The sequence below is a fragment of the Vulpes vulpes genome, chromosome 16, assembly GCF_048418805.1.
Source record: "Vulpes vulpes isolate BD-2025 chromosome 16, VulVul3, whole genome shotgun sequence".
Classification (NCBI taxonomy): Eukaryota; Metazoa; Chordata; class Mammalia; order Carnivora; family Canidae; genus Vulpes; species Vulpes vulpes.
Window position 1 is genome coordinate 89047066 of NC_132795.1, and position 24887 is coordinate 89071952.

At 41.4% G+C, this 24887-nt stretch overlaps 1 pseudogene; it reads right to left on the reverse strand.

Moving 5' to 3' along the window:
- Positions 1–1313: 1313 nt before the first annotated feature.
- Positions 1314–1678, reverse strand: LOC112915351 (cytochrome c oxidase subunit 5B, mitochondrial pseudogene; annotated as a pseudogene).
- Between the last annotated feature and the right edge of the window lie 23209 nt (positions 1679–24887).

Sequence of the window (24887 nt, forward strand, 5' to 3'; positions counted from 1 at the left end):
CACCTCTCCAGTTCAAAGCACCTGGCAAGTCTGAGTTGGTGAGGTGTCTGAACTACAGAATAGTAAAGGCTATTTTCTATCTTTCAAGTAAATTCACTAACTAGATAATAATTACTTGCCATTAGCACATTAATATTATATGTAAGTGGTACTACTAAAGTGCCAGAAAACAGTTTGTCCACAGATAAATGGTCCCTCCTGCAGTCTTGTTCATACTGTTAATCTGCTCAGCAAAGCCTTTCCTCATGGACTGTGCAAACATCAGCACCAGGTGCCATGCCAGGAAACCACACACATAGTCCAATGCCACGTTGGGACACTCTAGCCTTACAGAGAAATTTCCTCTTCACTGACTCTTCCTTGAGGACCTGTGCTTTTTCTCATCTCAAAAGGCAAAATTGAAAGATCAAGCTCAGAGCATGGGGCTACAGGGCTAGGGGCACTACTAGCCTGTTTTTGGGCCAGGGCTTCAGCCAGAAGGGCTAACAGAACCCCATGATTGGTGTGGCAGATTTCAGGAGGACAGGAATCTCATGATGGGGCCTGGGGCCAAAGCCCTGTGAAAATCAACAGGATGCCTTTGCCAAGAGAGCCCACTCTGCATACCTCCCTTGATTTCATGTTTAGGATCCTGGTTAAATGGCTATTCAGGTCATCACAACTAATTTAATGGGTGAAGAAACTCCTAAGAGCTAATAAGTGAAAATTCAGAACATAAGAAGCTAAAATAATCCACATACAAATGACAAGTCTTCGATTGACTATATGCACATCCAGACATTATCATTAACCAAGAAGAGTTAAAACTGACTGAAGTCTTGCCCCTTCTTACAGTTGCATATGACTACTAATATCTAGCACCATTATTAGAGATGTCTGAATTTAACATTATACATACAATAAAATCCATACTCTAAAGATATTAAAATTCAAATCAGACAAATAAATCTTTCTCAGCTCTGATAAGAAATTCAGTAGGGTGATTGGCTCAAAGGTCATGTGACTTCCTACCCTTCACTCAGAGAAGAGTAAAATCACACTTCTGGGGACCCAAGTTGGAGGTTGATGTAAAGAATCCCAAGCAGAAGTTTGAAGTTTCCTGATTTTATTTAAAATTAATGCAAAATTTTCAATTTATTTAAAATAAATGTAAATTTTAACTCCATAACGTAATAATAATCTTTCTATCAGTTTACTTTTCCTCAAAAAAAAAATTTTTGTTTTTAATGGAAGAAGGAGCCAATGCAGTATAGCTAGTCTTTATTGGAAAGAAGAAACTTTGCAGCACATTTTAAATAAGTTAGTGCAAAGGCTCAGTGGGCCAGCTGGTGGAGCACTAGTTTCCAATGGATTCTACAACTAGGGCCTTGCTGGGCCTTGCCTTTGTGGAGCCAGAACCAGATGATTGACAGTATTATCCTCCTCACAGATGCAGCCCATGATTCACTTGCCAGTGATAGATGGGACTAAATGAGGGTCTTTGCTGGTGTGTGAAGCTGCCTTTGGGAGCTAACATATTATATGCAGCCATCCTGACCTCCCTTTCCAGCCTAGTCGCCTGATCTTTATCATCACCTCTAGAAGCCATGGAGTGCACCATGGTGACCCCATTGGGATTGTGGGCCCTGAGGACCTGCACAGCCAGCATTCCAACTCCACAAAGTAACCTTGAAGCCATGATGCCCACTACAAACAGCAACACTTCCTCAAAAATTCTTAAATAAATAAATGCCCCAGGAAAATCACCATGTTGATCCTACAGCCCCAAGGTTTACCCAACATACCACCACCTCACCCCACATACCCCGGTTTGAGAAGAAAAGTAACAGTGGAACCAAAGTAGAATTCTGAATCTTGGAAAGAGAAGTGAAAACAATGCTTACCAAAGCAGGGGAAGAACAAAGGATACTGATTATATTTTTTTCCACAACCATTTTCCATAGCCACTGATAGAAAATGATTAAAATATTATGCTGGCTTGTCATGAGGTTTCACACTGAGGTGTGTTCATTTGGCACATGGAGAGTCCTCTTCCTTGGGGACTATCATAATTTGGTTTAGAAACATGCTCTGAAAACACCTTGAGAACTTCACACATAACAATCAAGCTCCTTGATCCCTTAATACACCTAAATTCTGATGAAGTCATTGAAGGTGTCAGAGCAAGATGCAAAATCCTCAAGAAACTAAGGTCAAGTTAGCCTTTCCAGTTCATGTGGAGATGTTAATTCCACTTATCGAAGAAAAGTAGAAAAAGGCACTCATTATGAAAAGCAGAAACTCAAAATGAAGACTCTTATGGGTTGGTCTCAGCTGAGTTCCTCTGAATTTATTACCTTAGAAAGTTCAACATGGACCCAAGACTTCCAACCAAGATGGTAGCTAGTGGGAAGTAGCATCTGGGAGCAATCACCAGGGTCCTGGTAGCCTCTTTACTGAGTACAAATTATGCAAACCTCCCAACATGAATGCAGGAGGAATAATCATTTTGGGAAGCAGTTAAGGAAATCATATATTTAAAGACAAGACCATTTAAAATTTTAATATTATTCTTAGATATTGTCACATATTTTGATATGTGACAGCATGAGACCAGGAGGAAAAGATTGAGAAACATGGGAGGAAAGACAAAGTAAGGAAGTCAGGGAGGAGAAGGAACATGAAGGATACAAAGCCCAGAAGACAGAACAGGGAGTGTAGGAAGTGTCTAGGTGGTGGGAATGGAGAAAAGCAGCCACCAAAATCCTTTCCTTGGGAAGTACACTTTTACCATATGGAGGAATATTTTTAATTTATTTTGTCTTTTTCTTACTATTTCAGAACATCTGTGGCTTGGACAGACAAGCTTTTCATTTGATAAGAGAAACATTATAAAAAAAAAAGAAAAGAGAAACATTTAGTTATGACTTTAAGAGTTAACAAATTTTGGGAAAAAATTAGCATAAGTTTGAAGCTTCAGAAGATGGACCTTAAATTTGATTTGTAGTTCAATCCACCTCCATGAAACAAAACTGTAATTATTATATTTCCATAGTCACATCTGCCATGATTTAATTTGGGGGAAGAGCCTATAAGTCATGATTATACTAGAGAAAGTTATGGCCAACAGATTTACTGATTAGAATTAGAAGCACTGTTTTCTCTATTTCACCCCAAAGTCAGACATCAAAGTCTGACTTTCACTTGCTCGCTCTCTCACACATACACGTACACACACTTGAGGCTGTGTACTCTCCACCTCACCCTCTCTCACTCCATGTATTCATGCTGATAGAGAATCCCAAAGTATTTTTCACCTGTGCACCACTATCTTTTTTTTTTTTTTTTTTTCTTAAAATCTTAGAGCCATGCATGTGGCATATCAATTCAGTCCTCATTTGTCAGGTCAAGAATGGGGACAATACGTAGGTTTAATATACAGAGTTTCTGAGTTGTCAGAATTTCAGGACCCAAACAAAAACTAAATTTGGCTTAGGGGTTTTTTTCCCTCCAAGTTCCTGGTGAAGATACAATGAAAGGGCAAAGAGGTAGGTACGCTATGGAGAACAGGTGCAAGAGCTGGAAAATCCTCTGTTCTTGAATAATTGAAAACACACTAGAGATTCTTCTGTTCTATGAATTCTACAATTGGAGAGTAGGCTCCCTGAAAAGGTCTCGGCCCTGCTCAGAGAATTTCAAATTACAAGGGGAGAAATCCCTTGAAAAAAGAGCTCAATGAGCAATCTCCAGGTGTATAAGTTGTAAAGACACCAAAAACATGTAAATCTGCCTGCAGGTCCTGCACCCATCCACTTGAACCCACTACACGCAAGCACTTGGACACAGAAAATAAAAATGGCCCTGTAGCCCCTTGAAAAACTTTCCTTAATCTTGATGTTACTTTAAAGCCATCATAAATCATACAACCTGCCAATCTTGCCATGTTTTATAAACTGTGGGGAGAGGTAGAGCATTTCTGGCCCAACGATCTCCCAGTAATAAATGCCAGTTCTACTGCTGTGGTATTTCCTCAATACCACTCGACCTCTTAAACAAGGCTCTACAAATATATTAACTGTCATATTCTCAATTTCTTTTTTACAATGGGAAGCGATAACCTCTTGTGACCAGCTCGATGGAGCCCAGGGCAGCAGCTGTCTAGAGACTGAAAAAACAGCCAATTGTGGTGGGCAAGGCTTTCCTACCCTCCAATTATAAATCTAACATTCCTATGGGTTCCCTGTACCCTGTGAGACCCCCTAAGGTCATATCCATTGGCTCACCAGGTTCCTGCTCAATCCTGCCTCTGCAACTCGCTGCCATCCAAATGGGTGCCAAAACCAAGCCCCACTGGTGAGGGGACATGGATGGGGTGGGAGGAGACACACTGCCTGGCCTTTGAGATCAATCAAAAAGGCTGAACCCAGGCAAGCCCAGGGTCTGGCTTGCCTTCAGGAAATTCTGGGCTGTCTGCAGCAGCTGTGGTTCGAGTAGTACAACAAATTCACTTACTGAATGACAACAGCTTTATTGGCAAGCCAATTCAATTAAAGCCCCTGCATCCAACAAAGTCTCCGGCAGCCCTCTCTGCATAAAGAACATGGAATCATGCCTACATTTCCCTGAGTGCCCTCAGCCCTAGCTGTCCCTCTACATGAGAGGGAGAGGGATGAATGAATTAGACGCGGATGATGGTAATTAATGGCTGGCTGTCAGAGAGTCATTTTGGAGGCTCAGCCGTTGAAGGCTCTGTATTAAACACTGAATCCCAGCACAAACTGACCAGGACAGGCTAGAACTCTCTTTCTAAATGTGAAGAGTGTCACAGGTACCTGGGGCAAGAAAGGAGGGGAAAGCAGGGGAAGGCAAAGAGGGTTGGAGGGGAAACAGAGAAACAAAACATTAGGCTGCTTGTACTGATCAATGCTTTTTACACTATTGATATATAAATAATATGTTCATTTTTCATTTTTACAAAATATGTCCTTTAGGCTACCATTATGGCAAACTTACTTCAGAGCTCTGACATGAGCTTATTAGGCGGTGGCAGAAGTTGGGGGAGACAGGAGGGCTGACTGTAGAGCTATAAACAAAACACATTTTCTTATAAAATATACATAACAAATTATTTTTGCTTTCAGTAACAAAGATCAAATCATAGTTTTTTTTTGGATCTTACCAACCAATCACTGGGCACTTGGAAAGAAGAGGGGGATGGAAGAGGACTGACTATCAGAGGGGGCACTGAAGGGAAAGAAAATAGTTAACAAATAAGCTCCAACTGGCTCATTTACATGGAGATGGGCAGCTCTCACTTTGCCTGTAGCCAATGCCACCAACAGAGCCAAGTGCAGGCTAACTACCTAGCAGGAGGTAACCTGGGAAGATTGGGTTTAATTATTCCTGATAGTAACAGGCTACCTTATGCATTGTTTGGAGCATAAACATAAGCCAGATACTGAGGCACCAAACTGATCCTTCTTCAACAATTCAAGTCGGGTGAAAAGCCACACTCTTGGCTTGCTGCCTCTGTCTAAACCCTAGTCTTAGAGGTCACAGGGCCTGAGCTGCCACCCTTGAGATGTGAGAAATTCTGTGACTGTACTAGAATGAGTCTTTTGTCTCAGTCCCATGAAGAGAGGGGAGAATTCTGGGTGGGAAATTCCATTTAGGGAATTTGTTTCTCTGCTCATGCCGATCCTTCTGAATGTTTGCCTAGAAGCTAACTTCAAAATTCCAAGTTCAGAGCAAATGTCAACTCCCTCATTCACATACTACTTTGTACAAAAAATGCCCTTGGTGCAGCTTACGCCAAGTTAGTATGAAGATTGTTCTTGAGTATTGCATGAAGGCTACGATGTTCGAACGGGCAAGTCATGGGTGTGAAAGCTTTATCTACCTCATTTATTTTTTATTTTTGTAGCCATAGTATCTATTTTCCTATTTTATGACTGCTGAAGTGTTCTGACGCCATGCCTTAAACCTGAGTTGATGTGTGGTGGGAGCAGCTGGACAATGAAGATATTTTCATGATTCTTTTTTTTAACTCCCCCCTCCCTTTTTTGTATATGTAATGATGAAACATGCTCTGATGGTTGAACAAGGAAGGAGAAAGAAAGACTTTAATTTCCAAGTGGAGAATCTCCTTCCTTGTGGAAAAGTAGATCAAGACTGTTATCAAAAGTTGGTCTGTGTTATTGCACCTGACTTTAGGATCCCAAAGGTTTTTTTGCCATATTTTGCCTTTCCTTCTGGAATTGTAAGTTGAGAACACCATGCTAGTACCCATTTACACTGTGAAGTGGATATTGTTACAGAGAACACACCAGAGCCTTTCTCCCTGTTAAGTGAATCATGCCCGTGTGAATGTAGGATCTGTGGAGAAACTCCTGTAGTTTTTACCTGCTGATGCTGTCTGTCTTGGAGAATAAATTTTGGATGTTTTTTATTCCCCCACCCCCCAAAAAAAAAAAATGTCAACTACCCCAGAAGGCCTTTCCAGACTCTCTCAATAAGAATAGACTGCTGCCTCTGCTACAATCTGGGGGTTCTCTCCTCAGAACCCTGCATGTATCTCTAACATGGTGTCTAATTCATTTCTCTTGATACCATAGTCAGCTGTCCCCTTGTCTACTTCCCTCCAATAAACAAGAGCTTCCTGAGGGCTAGGTCTGGGCTCTGTATCTACCTGGCAGTCAATAAATCTAAGTAGAATTGAACTGAATGGTCCTGCGGAAATGGATATAATTTTGGTAAAGCCTCAGTCTTGGAGAGTTATATAGGGCCTTCTTGTGACCCTACGGCCAGGAGGATTTTGCTGCTGTTTCCTTCACTGCAGCCACCAAATTGGTTGCCCACTTTAATTAGAACAGAGGCCAGATGTCTGGCCAGCTCTGCTAGAACCGGAAGAGCTAGCAAGCTGGTGGAGTTTCCCAGCTGGGGGCTCAAGAGACTTAGCTTCGTGTGGTTGGGTCACCTTCCCTTGCATACTTCCTTCCCTCTTGCTTGACTCCCCCCACTACACCCCATCCTGAGGGCAGCTGTCCCTTTTATCAGCAAAAGTCCTTTCCTGACAGCACATCTGTCCAGCCCAGTGTTTCACCCCATCCAGTGATTCGGTTACCGGAGGCATTTTCATCTCTGATCACTCCAAGGGCATGAAGCATTTGTGTCCATACAAAAGCAGAATATCCCTTTTCAGAAGCCTACCATCCACTAAGTAATGAAATCTAATATTTAAAGGGCGTGACACCCCGTTCATACCAGATTTCATTAATCAATGTTTTCATGGAAAGGATAAATCCTTTATGCATGCCTTTTTCCTGATTTTTCCCCCATTTAAAAAAAGGCAATGCTTATTTTTCTTCCTTGCTATTAGCTCACAGAGGCCCACCAACCTGAACCCTAGTTTCTTGCCTCCCAAAATTTACCCTTTTGTATTCATGCTGAGGGAATGAAGTTTGGTCAAGAAAACAGAGATAGACAGAAAAAGTGTTCTAGTTAGTCTTAAGCATGTGTCATGAAAGAAAACTTTTGCAACACTGAGAAAACGTCAAGAATGTCACTGTAATTACAAGCCTGTACTTGGCATGTGAGTGGCCAACACATTCAGTACCTCTGGAATATTAAGCAAAGGATCACAGCCTTCATTTGGACACTCACTAAGGACATTATTGACATTGAACATGACAAGAATGGTATTGCTTTGCAGCTACACCTTTAGGTGAAGTCCAGATAAATAGGTTATCATGCACTGGTATCCTTCTTGCAGGATATTGACTATGCTGCAAATCAGCAAAACTATGCTGATTTTTTTGCCACCCTTCCACACAGCTTCTTGTGTATCTGCATATGGCATTAAAATTGCCATGAAGACCATCACTAAAGTACTTAATCATGTTACTAAGGACAGAAGAATCCTAACAACACCCCAAGAGCTCTGAATAAATCAGAGGTACTTTCAAGGTGTCTAAACACCTACGATTGTGCTAATACCATAATGCTGCATGTTTCCCCTCAATTTATAGAATAGTGAAGACCCAACAAATTGTTAAATGATACTCTATTTTCCCACTGTAATTGTTAAATAATGCTCCATTTCCCCATTAGCTTACATGTGATTCCCACTGTTGAGTAAATATCTTGGATTCTAAATGACACTTTTAAAAATGCAACAAATAACAAAAATATGGGAAAACAATATGCAAAAAGATGCCTATCACAATATGCTTTATAACTGTGAGAAATTGGAAGCAATCAAAATGATAACAATAGCTAAATGGGTAAGTAAATTATGACACACTACAATGGACCATCATACCACCATTAGGAGGATAAAGACCATACAGCAACATGGAAAATTCAAGTGACACATGCTAAGTGGGAAAGGGACTAAAAATTGTATTGCACTGTGGTTACAACTAGATAAAAGCATACTTATAAAAAAAGACTGGAAGGGAATAAACAAAGATAATAATTGTGTTAGGGATTATGAGTGATTATTTTCCCTTATCTTTACTTCTCAAACTATCAGTAATGCTATGTGTCCTTTATAATTTAAAAACTAAGTGGAAAACCCAGCAAATTTTTATGAAGTATTTTTTTTAAAGTAGCTATAATTGTGAAATAAAGAATAGTAATATGCAAAAATTTTTAACCACATTAAACCCGAATTAAGATGTTCCACGTGGAAATAGCGACCCTGGCAGGATGAGCATCACCCCACACTACTGCTCCTACCACTAGTGCACATCTTGGGGAGCTTTCCCTTCTGCATACTTTTACATTAACTCAGATTAACTCTCCTCTTTCTAGATATTTTCATTCCACCTGAACAGTTTATTTCAGTATACTCAATGGATGGGAGAAAGCAGCAGGAGCTGAAACTGAGGGCTGGCATATCAGAAGTCTGCTTACCCATAGATGCTGGGTTGTCAGCAGCAGAGAGAGGATAGTAGGCGGACATTGGAATAGATAAGGGGCTGGGAATATGAGCCTCACAATTTAAAGAATCTCCTTGACTCTGTCAAATAAAATCCCAGGAACTGAAACGACTTGCAGCTTTGGCCTTGGATTCACTGTGCATGATCTTTGAAGAATTAAGAAGAATGAGAATAAAAGCATCACTGGCAGGGGGCAATCTTATTTCTTTCTTCCAAATGGTATTTCTTGGGATGCCTGGGTGGTTTAGTGGTTAAGCGTCTGCCTTTGGCTCTCAGGGCATGATCTCAGGATCCCAGGATCAAGTCCCATATCGGGCTTCCTGCATGGAGCCTGCTTCTCCCTCTGCCTATGTCTCTGCCTCTCTGTGTGTCTTTCATAAATAAGTAAATAAAATCTTTTTAAAAAATGGTACCTCTCATTGTTCTAGTGGATTATGCCCACTTCTTGATCCAAACTAATGTCTTCTGGACCCCACAGAACAGAGTATAGCTAAAATTTATCTCTTAGGCAGATGGTAATAATCTACGGGCATTGGCTAACAATAAATAAATTTCTAAATTATACAAGGAAAACCTGGATAACCATAAGTCTATTCAGCAGGATGTCTCACTCACTTGGCTACACTCTTTGTACTTAATATCAATTCATACAGGTCACACATTTCTGTATCGCAAAACCACCTTTCCTGTAGTCTTGGGTGAACAGAACTTATGTTCCCATATAAACTATAAATGCTAATCCTTTTTTAAGACAATGGCCTCCCTTCAGGATTTGGCTTCTTGCCATGACACTTTTGATGACTTTATCAACCCCAGCATATTAAAATATCCAAATTCAAGCTCATAAGCATAAAGCATAATGTTGGTCCGTGAGTCTCCTCCTAAAACTAGCTCTTTAAGCTGTTACAGCTACTTTTATATGCAACCTGAGTACAAGACAATATCATATTCAGTTTGGAAGCCAGACCTTATAAAGTGTGAAATCTTTTAACACACCATAAGGGTGCACAAAACAATTATAATAAGTATTGCACATATTTTAAAATGTGACTCTTTTGCTGGCCTCCTTCCTCATCTCAGTGCTTCTGGACTCACTTCTTTGGTCAACATAGTAAGTCATTTCAGCCATGTTCTTCCCAGGAAAATAGAAGGAAGAATTTAGCTCTTCTTCTGAGTGCAAGCCCTAGACAGCACCTGAATTAAGAGAGCTAGACAGAGGAGACCATGAAGAGACATCTCTTCAGGACAGTGATAAGTAAGAGGCAAGACAGTTCTCGTACTTTTGTTTGGCATGGGCAGAGTTTAAGAACTTACATCAGTTCCTGAAACAAGCACAAAGAAAATCTCCCACCACACACTAACCTGTACCACCTGCTCAGTAACTTCCCCCTTATACTCTCAGGTTCTTCTAAGTCATTACCTGAAACAGATTTTTAAATCTACAGTTCAGTCAAGTGCACCTCCTCCCCACAGAACCCTCAGCCAGGTGACCTGGGTTGCTCAGTGGTTTGAGTATCTGCCTTTGACTCAGGTCATGATCCCAGAGTCCTGGGATTGAGTCACACATAAGGCTCCCCACAGGGACCCTGCTTCTCCCTCTATGTCTCTGCCTCTCTCTGTGTGGCTCTCATGAATAAATAAATAAAATCTTTAAAAAGGAAAAAAAAAAAAAAACCAGCCCTCCCAGGGTCAAGGCAAAGGGTTATTGCTGAAAAGAAGTGTCAAAATGGACTACTAGGACTCTTTAGCCTACTGGTGGCCACCAAATCACCAGAAGAGTCTGTGATCCAGTCCCAGAGACTCTGCTTTCTTGTACAGGGACTGGAAACCTCCCCCCCCACACACACACACACACATATAACTGAACAGGTGGCTCTAGCATGGCACTTTGAGAAACAACGATATAGTCCAATATCCTCTGAGGCTCAGTGAAGTTGCCCAAGACACGTGACCCATTGGCAGCACAGTTAGAAGCTTTATATTCAGGCTGTAGACTCTTGCCACATCCCACTACCCCAGAGAGCTAAAAGAAAGGCAGTTACAACTGGAGGCTAGGCAGGAGTGGGGAATCCTACTCTCCTCCATGGATTATCAATTTGTGCTGTGAAGTATGTTGCCAAGTGGTCAAAATTCCACCTCTAAAGATGTCTTTGGCTAACCTTCCCCATGGAAGCCATAGCAACAAAACTCTTTTCTGGGTACCTGCATTATATATCCAGAACTGGGCTTCTGGGGCTGACTTAGTAGAAACAGAAAATCTGGTCCCAGTCTCAACAACTGCCAACCATGCGTCTATGAGGAATTCACTTGCCACTTCTAGGCTTCTGTTTGCCCATTTGAAAAATGAACCTAATGACTATCCTGCCTATTTTTCTGATTTGTTGTGAAGATGAAATGAAATTATAGGGTGTTCTTTGAAAATTAAAACCTTCTAGAAGCACAAAGTCCTATTTAGTATTCTTACAGTCCTTATGGGTCTTGTGCAAAAATAGGATGAATGAACCCTCTTCTAAGACAAACATTCTAAGACAGAGTTTCTCAAAACCACCAGAATTGATCATATTTTCTAGGAAGCCTACAGCCATTCTACACAGTGTCAGTGCGGACCTGTGGTAAACAGAACGGAAGTTATGAAGCCTTTAGAAAGCCCTGGAGATGCGTTCAGACCTGGACCCCGTGGCTCCATTAACTTCCTATAGCTAAGACTCAGGACTTGGGTTTATCTGGTTCACTTAGACCCAGTCAGAGACAACAGTCCTAATGATTCTGGAGCCCTTGATGGCTCTCCTTCCCAGCTATCTAAACACATGATGCTGAAGGCACTTCCTGTGCCTGCTATACCAGCACTCACAAATGCATACCATGCAGGATTCCAAATAATCGATTTTCTGCCTGTATTTGCACATTTAAAATGAGGAAAATGTTTTAGACCTCTGTTTTTTATTCCAGATGGAATCTATTTGTAAAAACCCAGAGCTCCCTTTAGGGGCCATTGAGGAGGGGTGGAGGAAGGTAAGAGGTGGGGCCTCTGGGAAGGCTTTGGGGCCCCAACTTCCTCTTCAAGTAGGGCAGCTGCACTTCTACCTCATTGGACTTCCACAGAAGACTTCATTTTACTAATTGAAAAAAAAGGCATAAAAGTCATCTTATCCAGTCCCCTGGTTTATAGGTGAGAAGATCACATTAGAGAAAGATTAACTGAAAAGAGGTTGGATAACTAGGACTCTTTAGCTTACTGAGAGCCACCAAATCACCAGAAGAGTCTGTGATCCAGTCCCAGAGACTCTGCTTTCTTATACGGGGACTGGAAGCCACCCAGACACACACACACACACACACACACACACACACACACACACAACTGAACAAGTGGCCCTAGCATGGCACTTTGAGAAACAACGATATAGTCCAGTATCCTCTGAGGCTCAGTGAAGTTGCCCAAGACACGTGACCCATTGGCAGCACAGTTAGGAGCTTTATATTCAGGCTATAGACTCTTGCCACATCCCACTACCCCAGAGAGCTAAAAGAAAGGCAGTTACGACTGGAGGCTAGGCAGGAGTGGGGAATCCTACTCTCCTCCATGGATTATCAATTTGTGCTGTGAAGTATGTTGCCAAATAGTCAAAATTCCACCTCTAAAGATGTCTTTGGCTAACCTTCCCCATGGAAGCCATAGCAACAAAACTCTTTTTCTCCCTTAGTTACTTGCCCAGGCAGAATAAAAATGGGAAATCATGCTTCCAGTGAAAGGGCTTCCTGCCAGGGTCCCTGGTCTCAATGTAAGCTCCTAACTGTGGCAGCAGCTGGAGTGGCTTCTCCTGTCCTATCCCTGTACCTGGCAGCTCTCATGAGTGGCCACCTCCACTCCTACTTCATCAATGCCTCCCTACAGCCTCTGCTGGGCACTCCAGTAAATACTTGCATGGCATTCCCAGGGTTCCTTACCTCCTCAGCCAGCTCATTTGACCTTCTGATTTCTGGGTAGTGCCACCTTTAGAGAATCAGCCCGACACTAGGAGCTCTTTCAAAGGGCAGTTCTCCAAAAAAAAACTTATTAACAACTCTGAAGTGACTCTAGGAAAGCAAGTCCATGCAAGGCACCACATGGTACTGGTTGTACCACTTAACTGCCCCCTAGAACCCAGGTCTGCTGGTTCTACTTAGCTCAGGGTGTTCTCCACAGGTTTCCAAAGCTGTCCTCCCAGGGCTTCCAGGGAGAAACTTATTGCTCTTCCTGGAAAATATCCAAACTCTTAGCTAGGAGCCTTGGCAAAGCTGCTTATTGTTCTTTGTGAATTCCCACCATAAAGAAGGTTCACATTCACTGATGAAGACTGACTCCCAAGATTCCCAAACACATGATACTGAAGTTGTAAGAGAGAACACCAGTTAGGACCTAAAACAATGGCTTGGCCATTGTGTGTGAAGGAAGAGGTTTTTTTTTTTTATAATAAATTAATTTTTTTATTGGTGTTCAATTTGCCAACATACAGAATAACACCCAGTGCTCATCCTGTCAAGTGCCCCCCTCAGTGCCCGTCACCCATTCACCCCCACCCCCGCCCTCCTCCCCTTCCACCACCCCTAGTTCGTTTCCCAGAGTTAGGAGTCTTTATGTTCTGTCTCCCTTTCTGATATTTCCTACCCATTTCTTTTCCCTTCCCTTCTATTCCCTTTCACTATTATTTATATTCCCCAAATGAATGAGAACATATAATGAAGAGTGTTTGAATACAGAAAACTTCCAGAAGTTTCATCCTCTTTTATAGGCTATCTCTCTGGTCTACCCTCCCTTCCTCTCACTCCCCCAACTACAAGAGGAACAGATAAGAGAAGGTTAACAAGTGTGTAGGTTCAGCTTTATTCCATGGAGTAAGTTGGATCTGCCTAATACCTGACAAAAAGTCTCCAGGTGTTATGGGCTCCAGTGGCTTCCCTGATACTTAAGTACCAAGCCTTATACTTGGTACTTGACATGACTCAAGAAGAAGGGGAAAAGGGCACAAGGATTCAGATTGAGCAGGATGGTATTCACTCTACAGAGTATGATGTCCTAACAACCACCAGATGTTAGCAGCTATTTTATTTTTGTAAAGAGTCTTTGAACTAGGATTCCTTGGGGCAAATGACTGATTTTAGGTCTGAGGCTAAAAAGTACAACATGATTATTGAATATTTTGATCCAAAAAGCAAAGTAGTACACAAAAATTAACAGAGACATGACATAAGGGTAGAGGAGCTGAAATAAAGAAAGAGGGAGGGAGCAGCAAGAGAGAGGGAAGGAAAGAAGAAGAAAGGCGGGGGAAAAGGAGAAAAGAGAGGAGAAGAAGGGAGTAAAAGGTTACAAAGAATCTTCAGGGACACCTGGGTGGTTCAGTAGTTGAGCACCTGCCTTTGGGCTCAGGTCATGATCCTGGGGTCCTGGGATCAAGTCCCGCATCAGGCTCCGCACAGGGAGCCTGCTTCTCCCTCTGCCTATGTCTCTGCCTCTCTCTGTGTGTCTCTCATGAATAAATAAATAAAATCTTTTTTTAAAAAAAAGAATTTTTATATGGAATAGGAAACATGTAACTGTGATATGGGGTATACATCAGATAGTATTATTTTGTCTATGTTACATTTATTGAACATGGAAATGGTACTATAGTTATATAGGAAAATGACCTGTTCCTAGAAGAAACAGTCTTAAGTATGTGTGTATTTATGTGTCTACAGCTGAGGAAGGAGAAGTAAAGACTGAGAAAGAGAGAAGTAAAGCAAATGTGGCAGAATGTTAATTGGTGTATCTTGGTTAACGGTGTACAAGTGTTTATTGCACTAGGCTTTCAACTTCTCCTTAGGTATGCAATTTTTCCAAATAAATACTTGGGAGTGTGGTAAGGGGTAAAGTTACCTTGAAGTGGATAAAGCTAAAATATCAGGGCCCCTCACGAGACAAGGTCCTTCCAAGACCTGGGTAGGTTAAAGAGAGTTATCAATGTAAAGAGTCAGATGAGTTACTACGTCAGAAAACTTGAAACATCCTGATGTTCCAAAGGAAACTTGATAGAGCTTGTCAATAACCTAAAACCTAAAAGTTTATATGACATTACCAATAACAAGGGGTAAAGTTTTCTTAATTATCAATGGTAAAAAACAAATTTCCATCAACCATGTTAGAGAAAAACTAAATTATCTTTCTATCCTCTCTGTCAAAAATATTACAAAGCTGTTGTCATATGAAGAGGTGAACAATGTGTAGCCATAAAATATAGAAGAAAAATATCATAGAAGTATCACAAGTAATTAATAAATAAAAATATATTATTTTCTGGATTCCATCATGTTTGTAGCATTTATCAGCATTTTTAATAATTGTAATACTTATTATTTATATTCTCCTTCAATATATGAATTCATTTTTATAGCTCCCTTCCTTCCAAATTTGTATGTATTGTTATTCAAACATGTTAATCACACAAATACATACACACACACACACACACACAGAGAAATATATGCAAGCCTTTTTTCAAAGCAACATCTTCTATGCTTAGAGTTCCTTGAAACACATCTGGAAAACAGTGCCCCAGAGCAAAAGAGCCTCTTTTTATCCACATCTACCTATCATGGTAATGCTGCACTATAGCATTTGACCTCCAGGAAGACATTAATTTGAAGAGCTTATTTAAAGCAAATAAGCCATATTTTTTCATTGATGACTATCTTATATTTACATACATTCTATTTTATACAGCCACATTCATTAATCCAGTTAAGTCCCAAACAGCACTGTAAGGCAGGCAGGACAGGTATAATAATTTGCCCCAGGTCCCACTTTGCAAACAGACACCCCTATCCCTCCAGTCTGTATTTGACTTCTTCAATGTCCCACATGAATAAACTGAGACAAGAGGAGGTGGGGGTAACTTTTCTCAGAACAAGGTACAGGATCTGGGCTTCCATTTGGAAGACTACTGTCAAATTGGTTAAGTTAGTTTAACAGGCTCAATTTCTGCAGCCTGCTTTTCCTTTGACATCTTGTGTCCAGTGCTACCTGGGAGAGAGAAAAATAAAGAGACAGAGGGAGGTGGGAGATATATGAGCCTTCACCCTTCTTCCTCATCACCAAAGTGTAAACAATTTGTCCTTGCCCCAGTGAAAAAAGATCAGTCTCTGACACCTTGCATTATAGATAAGGCCAAAGAAGTAGCCCTAAACCCTAAAGGAAATTTTTCAGGGGGAAGGGCAGCTTTCCCCAAGTCCCTCCTCCTAACCATCCCTCATCAGCAGACCAGGAACCCCACACAGTCTTTTGTCCCATGAAGAAACTGGAGAGACAAAGACCCAACATTGTGCTCACTTTGCACTAGATCCTCTTGCTTCAACATGGAATTCCAGGGGCTGAAAAGGGAGACAGTCTGGTCAAAACTCTAGAGTTGGTGATCTGAACTGAAACACAGCAGCAACGTCATCATCATCATCATTATCATCATAACGGTAAAACAACAATCATTTATTAAGTATTTTCCTGGCCACATGGGATCTTTTCCAGAGTATTCTCATTTGCTATAACAAACTATCAAACACTTACTCAAACACTAGGCTAGGAGGGTCTCACCATGATAAAGGGTATGGAGCATCACATTGCTTTGACTCATCTCAGGAAGTATCTAAAGGAAGCTGACCCCCACAGTTGAGAGTCATCCCACTCCCCCATCCTTCACCCCATAACAGCCCCTTCACAAAACACTTGGAGGACCAGCAACCCATGGCCTCAACAGAACAAGAGGGAAATTAGGAAGGAAGGAAGGGCAAGGGTGGGGTTGGTCAGCACATGAGCTATATGATGGTCACCCTCAGACACTAAGGACAACTAACAAGCAAGAAATAAAATAATTATACAGGTGATATATTAATGCATTTTCATTTTAATATGTAAGCAACATTTTAGTTTATACACTTGAAATAGAAATTCACTCTTTTCTCTCTCTACTATAATAACTGTTAACAGCTTAGTGGGCATCCTTCCAGGTTTTCTACATTTATGCATGTACAGAGTATTGACCTAGACAGGTTCAGAAGTCCCTGCTCCCAAGATCATGGTAGGAAAAAATGGGGAACATTTCCAGAAAAGATGGAAAGAGTCAGAGACCAGTGCCACCACTTTATCCCCAATCATGGCTCCAAAGGACCTACCTCAGATTCCCTGGAAACAGATTCTGACAATGATTTGGGTGCAGAGCAAATTAGGGAGCACTTTTGGGAATAATACCTGTAAGAGAGAGGGGAAAGCAGAAAGGACAGACTGGGGAGTTGAGTTGTCGTATAGCTGTACGTAACAAAGGCTTCAGTCCATCCCATAGGGAGCTCTGGACTTAGGATGTCCTTGTGAATTCTCCCAAGTTAAAGCAACATAGCCAGGGTTTTTTTTATTCTCAAGTCAATAATAATTGGATGCAAGGAGCCCCCAGGGGGAAAGGAGCAAGATTGGGAGAGGCAACTTCCTCCTCCCAGGGCTGGTTCAAGAGAGAGTAAAATTGTCAATTAGCCACAGCCAACCCTCTTGGTCTTGAAGCAGAAGCTGGGCAGCCCACCACCACATATACTACAAGACCTTCAGATATTCCAAAACATTCTCTTCTAGAAAGGATGCATCTCTTCCAGAAAGGATGAGGAGTAAATGGAAAGAAAAAAACATGTCGAGTGAATAGATAAGAGAATGCCATAGCCCAAATGTTGACAGAGTTCTTGGATCTAAAATGCCAAGGCTCATCTAATGTTCCCATAATTTCCAAGAATATTGCACTATGCCATACTCTAGACAATGACACACATCAGACCTTAACGACAGTTGCAAATAAGAAATGGCTAGCGTGACATTCTTTCCCCTTTGGCCCAAAGCACTGAATTCCACTGGACAGATTTCACCTGTGTTTGGAAAAATAATTCTTTTCTTCATGAACAATAATAAAAGTAATTCTCGGAGAGGGGAATAAAGCAAGGTAAAGCTTTCTTGGGAACTTCACTGCTACACCAGGAGCAAACCACCAGGCACATACCCACAGTCCTGTCCCACCCCCAGCAGCCCTTCCACACACATGAACCTAGAGCTCCTGGTGACCCTGATCATCTGGTTCTGTTTTCTTTCCTTCAAAGCTCAGCAAGGACACCCAAACCTGATGTGGGCAGGCCCAGCTCCAAGACGGAGCTGGGACCCCATGCATCTGAACGGTTTTTATGTTATGTCAACATTGGTATTCTTTGTATTCTTTGGGTAACACTGTATCAGAAGTGCGATATTGATTGAATTTTCCTATAAATAATTCTAAATCTGGCCCAGACCAGCATGCTTTTCTATAAAACCCTCCAAATTTCCTTCAAGTAAGATTTCTGTCCAGTAAGAAGTGTCCAAAATTGTCCCAACAAGTTTCAAAATAACACAACCATTATCAGAACTTGTGGTAATAATGGCCAATAAATGTACCTCCAAGTCTTTGGATCCTCATATATAAAATGGGCAGCTACTTGTCTGCACTGAACTTTGAAGAACAGGTAGAAAACAGACAGCAATCCATTCAGCCTTGGGAAGACAGACTCTATGAATAAAAGTAGACTAACTGACCAACTTTATAGTATGACCTTGTCCATCCATTCTAAAACATGAGAGGAGACTTTGATTGAGATGGTGTAAGCACCACTGAACGAATCATTATATGCATTAATTTAGCCACTAATGGCCTCTCTCCCCGTAAGTTCATATAAATACAAATCTGCTTTTCAGGCTCTGTGAAGAGATAGAGAAGGGTCGACATTTGGGAATTTATCTTTAAACAACTTTTTTACAAAGATTGGCAGAACACTTGGTCAATTGTCCCCTTACCAGTGCCTTACAGGGCGGTACTGTAGAAAAAAATAAGGACCAGTACAGATAGCCCTGTACTGATTTCTTCTGCAGGAATCTGGTCTTCAAAGGAAACCTAAAGGATAGGCCCTACTCTACAGCAGCTAACTCTAGCAGAGCACCTGACTGGGCCAGGCACTACTTGAAGCTCTTTACATTAATAAGGCATTTAATCTGCACAACAATCTCAATTTACCAGTGTTATCCTCAATTTTCTGATGAGAAAACCAAGGCACAGAGAATTTAAGTGACTTGATAGAGTCAGAGCATCTGACTCAGGAGTCTGCACTTAATCTCAATGCTATCCTGCCCCTAGAATGGAAGTATCTTCCAAGAAGTGCTTTTACTTTCAATCCTTTATGTTCTAAATTCCGTTTGAGCCAGGGAGAGCCAAGGTTACCCATTTCATGAAGACATCAGATCTACCTGACTTACTGGAGTCACAAAATTAATCAGTGATTGGACACAGAACGGAACCTAATCCGACACACAGCAAAGACCCTTACAATTCAACCAAACAGACAAAAAACCCCACAGATGTAAGTGTGTTCCTGACCAGCAGACACTTGAGCCCACATGGTGGACTAGTGTGGGAGGTGATTGCTAAACTCAGTCCAGTTGTAGCCCCAAGGCACATTGCATCCTCCCTCTAATTCATCTTGGGCAAGGCACTGAACCCTTCTGGGCCTCCTTCTAGGAGCAATGACATTGTCAATACATTTCAAGGACAAAACAATAATAAACATTTGCATTTATCCTTAATCATTTCCTTTTTTTTAATTTTTTTTTTATTTATGATAGTCACAGAGAGAGAGAGAGAGATGCAGAGACATAGGCAGAGGGAGAAGCAGGCTCCATGCACCGGGAGCCCGACGTGGGATTCGATCCCGGGTCTCCAGGATCGCGCCCTGGGCCAAAGGCAGGCGCCAAGCCGCTGCGCCACCCAGGGATCCCATATCCTTAATCATTTCCAAAACACTCCAAATACATCATCAGATTTAGCCCTCCTATGAAGGAAGTTTTGTAGTGTTCATTTTAAAGATGGAGAAACCAAGGCTCACAGAAGCTGTGATTAATCCAGACCCACAGTCCAGTTTTGACATTTGTTCCCCAGCTCTCTTCACTATGCTCTTTCAATTGTGTTCTTATTCAAAAGCCAGCAATTCAAGGTCAAGGTCAAAGAGAAGGCTGTGGAAATCTGGACCTGCCATCAAACCACGGCCTACTCATCTCCAACACCTCAATGTATCATTGCCAAATGCAAGAGAATGTTGGTTTCCATTATTAATGGAACAGGATCCATGCCATGCACAGTCCAACTGCTAATCAGACTTGATAAATCACAAAAGAATGTTGTTTTCCAAATTTTTATTCTGTTCTGCCTGTCTCCCAGCCCACTTGTTAAAACTCTGAGGGATCCCAATATGCCAGCGGTCAACTTGTGCAATTTCAATTATTTTGTGATCAAAAACTGAACTATGCTAATATGGTGTCTTTATTTATTTGGGTTTTTAAACTAAAATACCACTGGCCACCAAAATTGAATTGTCCTTCATATTATTAGGTCATTTATCCATCCCAGCAACCCTATGAGGTGGATACTGTTGTTATCCCCATCTTACACATAAGAAAACTGAGGCACAGAAAAGTTAAGTGATCTGCTAGCAAATTTAAGAGCTGTGATTCAGGACTCTGCTCTTATCTGTGGGTTCTGATGCTCACTTAGAGCTTCTTCAGTAGCAGCTCTCCAGCCTTGGATTTGAGGGTATGAGGACTGCAGTGTTGTGTCTTGTTTTTTAAGTTTCACTGTCTTTTATCAATAGAGTTTATCACCCTTTCTTATCACTACAATTTTATTTTTTTACCTCATAAGGAGACCTCTTCCATCAAAATCAAAATCTTCTTGGAAGGAGCAATGTCTAAAACCCTTATCAGTTAACTTTTTAGTTATCAAGTAATAGAAGAATAGAAATGAGAAAAGGTATAGCCTCTGGAGAGACATGGCACTGCCCAGAGGTAACAAAAGGAAAAGAAAGAAGTTTTCCAGACACAAGTGTCACCTCTATTCTCTATTCGGCTTTTTTTTTTAAGATTTTTATTTATTTATTCATGAGAGACACACACAGAGAGAGAGAGGCAGAGACACAGGCATAGGAAGAATCAGACTCCATGCAGGGAGCCCGATGTGGGGTTCAATCCCAGGACTCCAGGATCACACCCTGGGCCAAAAGCAGGTGCTAAATCGCTGAGCCACCCAGGGATCCCCTCTACTCAGCTTTTTACAGTATGACACATACTTCTATTAAAATAAACAGTCTAGGGGTAGCTCGGGTGGCTCAGCGCTTTAGCGCCGCCTTCAACCCAAGACCTGATCCTGAAGACCCAGGATCGAGTCCCATGTCCGGCTCCCTGCATGGAGCCTGCTTCTCCCTCTGCTTGTGTCTCTGCCTGCCTCTCTCTCTCTCTCTCTCTCTCTCTCTCTCTCTCTGTCTCTCGTGAATAAACAAATAAAATATTTTTAAAAATAAATAAATAAAATAAAATAAAATAAAATGAACAGTCTACTTACCAAATAGAAACATATAGAAGCTATAAAGATGACCAAGTTAGTTCAAAGATACATGACTGCCTCTGTTTTCCTCTCCAGGCCAGGAGCTGCTGTTCTCAACTCTCAGCCACTACAAGATTTTCACTACCCTGACATAAAGGACATGTCATCATGCCTTCAATGGCAGCTCTCCTGATCTTAGATGACCAGGCCCAGTCTTGCAGCCTACCCCTCAGCCAGACCTGGCCCTCCCAGAGACCCCCACAGAGAGGGATCACTTTTTCTTCAGCTGTCACTGCTATTTACCCCAGTCAGTCTCAACTTGAATGGTTCAGTCTATGACTTTTAAACTTTACAATGGTATAAAAGTGCTACGCATTCAGCAGAAACCATACTTCAAAATTTGACTTTTGATCTTTTTCCTGGGCTCAGGATAGGCAGTATGATACATCCTTGCGATGCTGGGCAGTGGTAGGCAGCCACAGTTCCTAGTCAGCCATGCAACCATGAAGGTGATCAACTAATACACTAACAACCATTCTGTACCCATACAACCACCTCATTTTCCACTTTCAGTATCAAATAAATTACATGAGATAACCAACACTTTATTTTAAGTAGGCTATAGGGGATCCCTGGGTGGCTCAGCGGTTTAGAGCCTGCCTTTGGCCCACAGCGTAATCCTGAAGTCCTGGGATAGAGCCCCACATCAGGCATGGATCCTCCTCCTCTCTCTGCCTCTCTCTCTCTGTATCTCTCATGAATAAATAATAAAATCTTTAAAAATAAATAAATAAGTAAAGTAGGCTATATGTTAGATGATTTTGCCCAACTGTAGACTAAGGTAAGTGTTCTGAGGATATTTAAGGTAGGCTAGACTTAGCTATGATGGTCACTAGGTTAGGTGTATTAAATGCATTTTCAACTTATAATATTCTAACTTTCTAGCGTTTATCAGGATGTAACCCCATCATAAGCCAAGGAAGATCACTTTCTTTTCCATTTCTTGGTAGTTTATCAGGCTATCTTATTTCCATGTATGGTGAGCCACTCAAATATATTTTGAACAAGGTAAAACATTAATAAGTATATAATAAGTAAACACATAAATCATACCACCAAAAAAGTCAGAAATAATAATAGCAGTAACTACCACAACAAAACCATGTATGTAGTGCTTCCTGTATGCCTGTGCTTTACATATATGATTTTACTTCATGTTCTCAACATGCTTTCAATGTAAGTATATTTTATAGATGAGGAAATTAAGGCTCACAGACATAAAGTAACATGCCCAAATCAACCAGTAAGTCAGGATGCCCAGATCCATCTGAGCATCTGTCTTTCTCCAAAGCCCAGGCTCTTTACTAATATCCTACACTCCATGATCCACTCTACAACAGGCAGGCTTTGCTGAAATGAGTTGATTTATTTCTTTGTTTTTCCCAGAATATTTGCTAACTAGACATATTGGTGTTGTTAAGAATTCAACCAATTATAAAGTTAGAAGGAAAGAGTCCCCACAAGACTGCCTTCACTTCCAATACCAGCAGCAAGTTCAGATGCCACCCTCACTTCAGACTGGCTGGCTACAAATTTTGGGGTCCCCTTAAACTTCTTCCAATTCAATAATTTACTAGAATGACTTACAGAGCTCAAGAAAGTACTATACTTACATTGAAAGTTTTACTATAGTGAAAGGATACACATTTAAATTAGCCAAGGGAAAATATGCACAGCACATAGGGGTCTAAATGCAAAGCTTGCAGCTTTCCTCTCCTCTTGGAGTCACAGACAGTGTATCTCCTCCCAGCCATAATGTGTGACAATACATGCAGAGTCCTGACAGGGAAGCTAATTCAAGCCTTTAGTGTCCACAGCTTTTATTGGGCCTGATCACATACTCCCCACATACTGAACTTTAGTCTCCAGGCCTCCCTGGAGCTTCAGGCCAAATCCTTTAGTTTCTAGTTTCTCTGAAAGTTAGAACTGATAGGGCATGTCCCAAAGACCAGCCATAAATCACATTGCTATACCATCCAGTGACCAAAGTCCCCAGACAAAGACATTCCTATCAGGCAAGACATTTCAGGGGTCTAGAGATCACCTCCCTATAGCTGAGGGCAAAGGCCAGAGCTCTCCTTAGGTAAGGTTAATTCTTCAGGACATAACCGTATATATCGTACCAAAGTATCTTAGTAAAGATAAAGGTAGAAAAAGATGATTGGTAGAGAGATAGAGGGAGAGAGAGATATAATCTACAATTTCAATTTTAAGGTCAAAATAAACTTCAAAAGAGCACATGACCTAGTCCCTGAGTTCAAGTAGATAACACAAGGTACCAATTTTACTGATGGGGTCAAGAAAGGTTTACTCCGTTGCCCAAGGTCTCATTATGGTGTGGACAGAAATTTAGCCTTGTATCCTCTGATTTCTATGAAAAACACTCATTCTCTATAAGAAATAGTGAATGGGGGACGCCTAGGCGACTCAGTCGTTGAGCCTTTGGCTCAAGGCATGATCCCAGAGTCCCAGGATCGAGTCCCGTGTTAGGCTCCCTGCAAGCAGCCTGCTTCTCCCTCTGCCTGTGTCTCTGCCTCTTATGAATAAATAAATAAAAACTGAAAGAAAGAAAGAAAGAAAGAAAGAAAGAAAGAAAGAAAGAAAGAAAGAAAGAAAGAAAGAAAGAAAGAAAGAAAGAAGAAAGAAAAAGAAAAGAAAAGAAGAAAAGAAAAGAAAAGAAAAGAAAAGAAAAGAAAAGAAAAGAAAAGAAAAGAAGGAAGGAAGGAAAGGAGTAAAAGGGATCATAAGGGAAAGGAGGGAAGCTGACTGGGGGAAAAATTAGAGAGGAAGACAAACCATGAGAGATTCCTAACTCTGGAAAACAAACAATAGGTTGCAGAAGGGGAAGTGGGTGGGGGGATGCAGTAACTGGGTGACTGGCATTAAGTAGGGCACATCATGAGATGAGCACTGGGTTTTATACTATACATTGGCAAATTAAATTTAAATAAAATATTTAATAAATAAATAAATACACTCATTCTCCTCTACCATGATGCCATGAATACTCCCCTCCAAATCCCATTTGCCCTATGTAACATTTCCCAGAATGGCCTGAAGTTAGGGAATGCACACATCTCTCAATAGACAACATGCTTGCAGTGTCCTCCCTTCCCAGACCCCTTGGAAGACCAAGAAGAAATATATAGGGATCCACTTCCACCTGGATGCCCAGCTGCTGAGGCCTGCAGGCTCATGTCAAGTGCTCTAGGGATCCACTTTTACCCCAGAGCATCTGGGAAAGAGCCCCATGCTTCAGGGTTCCAGGTGTAGTCACAGAAGAGTATTCTCTGCTAAAACCCACATCATCCCTGCACTAGCACAGGGCTGCCGTGATCACACCATGGATGAGAAAAAGGCTCAAGTCTCTACTCTGCCTCAGAGCTCTTCTCTGGGCCTTTTACTTTTTGTAAAATAAAAGGCTTAGCTTAGAATCTGGTTACTTTTGAGTGCAGTCCAACAACTAGCT